Raw genomic sequence first — 6,810 nt, 5'->3', positions numbered from 1 at the left:
TGACTGCACACCGTTTCAGTGTGTGTCTGCACGCATGCGGGTGTGTGAGTGTGTGAGATGAAAAGGGAGCCAGAGAGAGGGAGAGAGAAGGCGTCCTTACAGGAAGAAAAAGAGCCAAAGTTCATGCAGCACATGTTCCTGGGTCGACCTCTCCTCTGTGCTCTCGCTGAAAGACGTGACACTCTCGCCGTTTCCTGCAGCCCGGGCTCGCTCCACATCTGTCGAGGCGGTCATTTTTAGCCGGGGCTGCTATTTTCATTTCGAGCATGGAAAATTTGGGGTAAAAGTGGTGATGAAGGCATCTCAACTGTACTTTTCTGTGAGCTCCACAGGGCAGTTTTACAAAACACTGCTGCACTTTTCGATTAAACTTTTGCAATATGCAAACATATGCAAGCAGCTGAGTTGGAGACAATAGTGTCAGCAGCAACTCATAAATTAAAATGAGAGAAAATCACTGTCCAGTTTTCCCGCAGTTGGTGACGTCGCAGCCTGCCGCTAAATCTGATGGGCAGATGTTTTTTGATGTTGCTCAATGAAGGCTTTGAAATTCAAGGCCTACAAACCCCAGAACTCCCTTAAACCTTTCCTGCAGGTCAGGCCCATTTATGGTATTTTCATTGTTCCTGCTTCACAGGTGATGAAGTCATGATACAAATGAAGAAGAGGCAGAGTCCCAGAGGTGTACAAAGAGCCATCCTCACAATGCTAACATGCTAATGCTATAGTGGTTACTGTGTTCACCATTTTAGAAGAAGAATGAAGAAGAAGAATAATCAACTTTTATTGACAGTATATATATATTTTTACATACACACATACTGAATTTGACTGCTGCATTTATCCCATCCTTAGTTGAACACACACATGCAACACCCGGCAAATTACATGCAGTGAAACACACACAGGAGCAGTGGGCAGCATCAAGCGCCCGGGGAGCATATTGGGGGGTTAAGTGCCTTGCTCAAGGGCACATCAGCCGGCTAATGAAGGGGGGGAGCATTTTTCACATTAATCACTCCACCACACCCAAATTTTTCCTGCCCGTCCGGTGGGGGAATTGAACCGGTGACTCTCCAATCACAAGCCGCTTCTCCAACCTCTAGGCCACGGCTGCCCCCCAGTTAGTTTATGATGTTAGGTTTTCTTATTTGCTGAAAGACAAAGTTTGCAGATATTTGGCCATAAATAATTAGTCATCCTGCTGCAGGCGCTAGAGAAAAAGCCAGTTAGATTCATCCACTGGAAATCACGAACGCCTGAACCTCATCTCAGGGAATCAATCCCACAGCTTGGATTTAAGTGGTGGACTGACAGACTGGCACTGCCATCTCTTGAGCATTGCTGGTAACATGGCTGAAATAATACTGATATTTTTATCATTCCAGGAAAACATGCGGGGCTGCTGCTTCACAGAAGCTGTCTGACCCACAGAAACAGTCCGCTCAGTTTTAATTAGCCTCATGCTCATCTACGTCAGGAAGAAGTTATTTCTCACTTCCTGGGGATATATATGAGCCCAAAGGCTGAACTGCCTTCCTCCTCTTTCTTTTCTTTTCATCTCCTCCTGTTTGGATGCATGTCTTCTTGCATGTACTCTTTCAAGTCCCTCTCTGTACGCCTGATTGTGTCAAATTCTGAGAAAAACAGAACGGGTTCCACGTTAATGTGATCATGCCTGCTTCACCCAGAAACATGGGCCGCTGGAGTCTGCGACCCTGAGACGCCCAGATCCTGACTGGGGTGTCTCTCGTTCACTGAGGAGCCTCGATGAGATTTCCCAGCTACTCCTTTTCCTTCCTGTGCACCCTCCAACCCCACCTCACTGACGCCCCTCCAGAACACTTAAAGAACACAGGGAAAGGATCATGAGAAAGGATCACACCACTGGCGTAAATTATTCTCAGTGGCATGAAAACGCGTCTGAAAAAAAAAAAAAAACACAATGAAGAGAAAGTGGTGGGAATATGTTTCTTACATCCTCTAATAAAAGATACTGGACTATTAAAGGTGGACTGAGCGACTATGGAGAAAGATTGTTGATTGAAAGAAAGTTTGCTGATTGCCGAGTGTCACTCAAACAGAAGTTTGGGCAGTCTGCAGGATTAGGGACAAATCAAAACAAAACACTGGATGAGATGAAATGAGTTATTTACGGTCAAAATAACTTCAACTTAAGTGACAACCCAGTGCTTCTTAAAAATCTGGAACTTCTGAGAAAAATAATGTAGAAACCATGTAATAAATTTTGAGGCTGCGTGGACATAATAAATGTAAACTGGATATTTTTTCCAACTTTTCCGCCACCTTATTTTTTAGCATAACATCAAAAAGTAAAATGAGGTGAAAATTCACACACACACAAAACTCAGTTGCACTTGCAAGCTGCTTCTTCCTATGGGTGCTGCCTCTCTCCTCACGTACGCGCACACACACACACATGCTCACACACACACGCTCACACACACCCCTCCTCCACCGGCTGAGGTCGAAGCTGATCGAAAGGGAAATGGGGCACTTTAACATCCCACCTTTTCCCAGATCCTGGGAGGAGCATGTGCCTGGTGGCAGTGGAGAGAACAATGACAGGAAACTAGGAGAGGAGCGCGGGAGTTCCTGTTGGCAGGACGACGCTGAAGACGAGAGCGGCGGCGCACCTCACACGAGTGGATACTGGCCCACCGCCCTGTGTAGTAGGAACTGGGCTCTTTCAAACTCCAATAACCTTATTGTTTGAGATGTTTTGAAGAGTTTGATTTCAAATGTCTGACGTTTGAAGGGTGGGATGTCTCAGATCAGAACAAAATCGCTTACAAAGCAAACTAAATCCATCATTGTTCCCTGTAGCTGATCTCATCAGTCAGTAAGGTCACTTTCATACCCTTAGTTCAGTCCAGACCTTTTGGTCCAGGAACTAACTGTACAGTATATCATCCACTTGTTCAGTGGGTCTTGGTCTGAGCTTGAATCTTATTTTCATTGATTTGGCCTTTTTGTTATCACTAGAGTACATAAAAAAAATATGGTACTCAACAAGTCAATTACTGAGCTCTGAGAATGTGTCACAATGTGAACACCAGACGTAAAGTTTCTGGATGATTCTGCAAAACACAGCCTCACTAGTGCGGCTTTCTGCCCTGCAGCCTCTTAGTGTTGTTATTCCTGTCTGCATTACCTGCTGCTAAAACCCTTGGAAAAATCGTTCTTACGGTAAAAACATGATGCGAAACAGGATGCAAAGCACAAGCAGTCAGACAGTTTTAAAAGTTGCAGTCAAAGGCTCAGGTTAGCCAGCGTTTCTTCTTGTGTCTTTATTGTGATGTCGCAACGTTCCCAGATGTCAGCAATTACTGGGGTGAGTGCAATGGCCAATCAACAAACAAACGGAGATAAGACTGAGCTGTGAAAACCAGATTTCCTTCAGGTTTTATCAAAATCAGAGCAGTTAAGAAGCATTTGTGCTCTACTGAAATTAAAAATTGCATTAAAGGTTTCCAAAACTTCAACTCCAGTGTCGCATTTGAATCACAGCCATGACATTATAAAAGTAAAACACGTTTTAAATCTCTGATGTGATTGAAATCAGGCAGGTTTGTTGTTTTAGGGGGTGTGAGAGATGATGAGATTTATGGAGACCCACAGCAGCAAAGGACAACACAAGGTGCTCCGCTCCTGGCCGGCGATCAGGAAACGAACTCTCCACATGACTTATTCACACATTTGACCATGACGCCTCTCCAGAAACACCAAAGGAGTGAGAGCACCAGACAACCAAGTGTTGACATCACTCAGTGATGAGCTGCTCAGATAATTCATGGTCCTGCTGCGGTCTGAAAAGGCCGCGCAGCGAGCGGCAGACTTCCTGCGGTCCCACCCAGGCTCGGGTCACATCACATCTATACAGGCGGGCCACATTGCTCACCCCAACCCCTGTACCGTACGCCCTCCACACCCTCGAGCACAGCCAAGAACTCATTCCATTGTTCTCAAGAGTGAGACATCCCTACGCACAAGTGGCCAGATCACGTGTTGAGCCAGATGTGTGTACCGTAGTGTGTGCACAACTGTGTAGTGACTGACTGTTTAACAAGAAATCTCTGCTGATTGCGGAGGTTTGTAATGGAGTTACTGGAAATGACTCTGGCATATTGTTCTAAGTTCTGTGAAAAAGTCAAATAAGCAGATTTTGCATTTTTTGATCTTTGCATTCCTGACATTCCACCACTGCTGTTGCTGGGAAGGTAAAGTGCATCATATCTGAATCAAGGGGCTTTTCTGAGGATGTACTCCGTTCATCCCTTTTTCCTTCCTTCTACAGGGAAGGAAAAATCCATTAGAAAGTCTCCTACACTCAGAACGCCAAATGAAGAGACCTTTCGTCTGGGCTCCTGTTCTGTGGCATGACGTGAACATGTCTGAAAAGAAATTTCAGCGTGAATGAATGACAAAGCCAGAAGCAGCATGTCTACTGATTATTGACGAAACGCACATTAGTCCCTTGGCCCTGCACATTAAACTAATTATTACTATGATTTAATTTCTGCAGCCACATGTGCAGGATTGTCACCATGTGCCACATTATGTTTCTATTCAGTCACGTCCTGTGGAAATTTAACAGAACTGCTACCGAGTGGCTAGCGGGAAGCCCGTCTGGGCACAAAACATCGGCTAAACGCTTTAAGTTTCAGTGGAAGCATTCGGAAGTTAAGGCAGTAAACAAGTGAGACGGAGGAAGTGTTTGCTACCAACACACAAGAGCTGACAGATCAAGAGTTCAATGGCAATGTATTCTTAGAAACAGGAAGCCTGCAATGCATCCATTGGTCTGATTTCCACTGCAGTAAATAAAAGGGAGGTGGGACCTGCCCGCTGCTGCTGTGATAGGTAAACAACAAAAACAGCCTTTACTGCTTCATGTTGAATTTTCAACATAGGTATTATTATTACCTTTTTTTTAAACTGAGCCATCGGAAGCCACACAGAACAGCCCTCCTTATACTGTAACAGGAAGCAAGTTAAAAGTGAGGTTAGCTGTGTTGCAAAGATGCCAGATGTTTAGTGCTGTGCACAAAATAACACGGCAGGGGACCGTGTCGTGATCTCTGCGACGCTCCGCGCACCGCCCGGAAGCGCAGGCACCAGAACCCTTTGTGGGCTGAGGCGTTTGTTGATGGTTTGTAAATATCGACCACCCAGAACGCACACATGCTTTTTATCAGCGTGTGTTCTGTTTGCAGATGGACATATTTCGAAATTAAAAAGCAGCTAGTTAAGCGCTTTTTCAGATTGTTAGGTCTGAGTTGAATAAATGATGCACTTTTCCTTTGGGACTTCCTAATTGCACCTGGTAACATATATGTTCTGGACGACGATTAGACAGTAACACGCCCTGCTTTGTCTGGAAACAGTATTCATTTGGGAGGGGAGAGAGACGTGGTCTGAGGTCAGACAAGGAAATCCCACCCTTAATTAAATATGTGGGAAAGAAAACAGACTTACATATTTTCTTTCATTTGTCTTTGAGGGGAATGAAAAAAGAGACACTAAGGAAAAAAAAACAGATTGACTCTTTACTGAAACTAAGTTTAAAAACAGCTTGTTTTTATTTACAGCTTTTATTACTTAAGTACAAACAAGCACTGTTTGGGATTTATTAACAGAACTATGCTACATAATGAAAATAAGGTTCAGACTGTTTCTAAAATAATCCTCCAGACATAAGAAAATGCTAACTTCAAATGAGAGGTCACATCTGCAATTTATCTTTTGTAACATCAAAGTTGGTTCTTGACGATGGGAAAACATGTCAGTCGCAGGCAGACATTATAGTTTGTGTCCAATGCACATGTGGTCATGTCCAGTGTAACGTATGATAAATATCTGAAAGTATACATCCAGCTACTGTATTTAGGGTTTCTTGAATACAGTTGCAAACACAATACTTGTTACATTTGATCACCAAAAATCAGTTCAGAAATTAATGTAGAAATCATGTAACCATCCAGTTTTGTAAATTGTTGAAGTACAGATACAGTAATATGAACAGCAGTAGTATTTTGCTTCAGTTAGATGTGTTTGTGGTTCGTTGCTGCACATAAAGGAATGGTCTGCCATTTTAGTAAAATTGGTGCTCAATAAATTGTGTTCTGTCATGAGCTTTAGAGGTGCTGTTCGACAGAGCCAAGCTCGCTGTTTCCACCTGCTCGCCGTGTTTATGCCAAACTAAGCTAACTGGTGGCAGCTTCATATTGAACATTACATTACACTTTGGACTGCTGAACATGAGACTTGTATGTAGGCTAATTCCTGTTTTGGAAGGCTGAAACCAGCAGCTTTCTGACAGGATTTGTCCAGAACTGGAGATGACAGACTTCATCTGCACTCGTTAGAGAATAAATCTAAAAACATCATTTTCACTCTCTACACCATTAAAGTACAAGCTGCAGTTTGTGGAATTTTAAAAATATAAGTAATATAAAATAAGGGGTTCCTAGCTGACTTGAAAACTGTAAGTACACTACAGGCTGTTTAAATACAAAATTTATATTTGTTGGCTTGATATGTCATATTCATACACAATCACATATATGTACAAACACATGCACTTTTGTCAGTCATATTTCCCTCTGTGACTGTCTCGCCGTCGTCTCTCCAGCATTTTGGAATAATCAGATGTGAACCAAAAACAGGAGCATTAACTTAAGAGATAATACAGCTAGCATCAAGCCAGACATGATAAGACAATGTAAGCTTATGTTTCTGACTTTTTATTGTGAAACTCCTTATTTGATTTTTAACTTGGCTAAAGGA

Source organism: Scatophagus argus, chromosome 24, assembly GCF_020382885.2.
Source record: "Scatophagus argus isolate fScaArg1 chromosome 24, fScaArg1.pri, whole genome shotgun sequence".
Lineage (NCBI taxonomy): Eukaryota > Metazoa > Chordata > Actinopteri > Scatophagidae > Scatophagus > Scatophagus argus.
Note: the sequence above shows the minus strand (reverse complement) of the source record.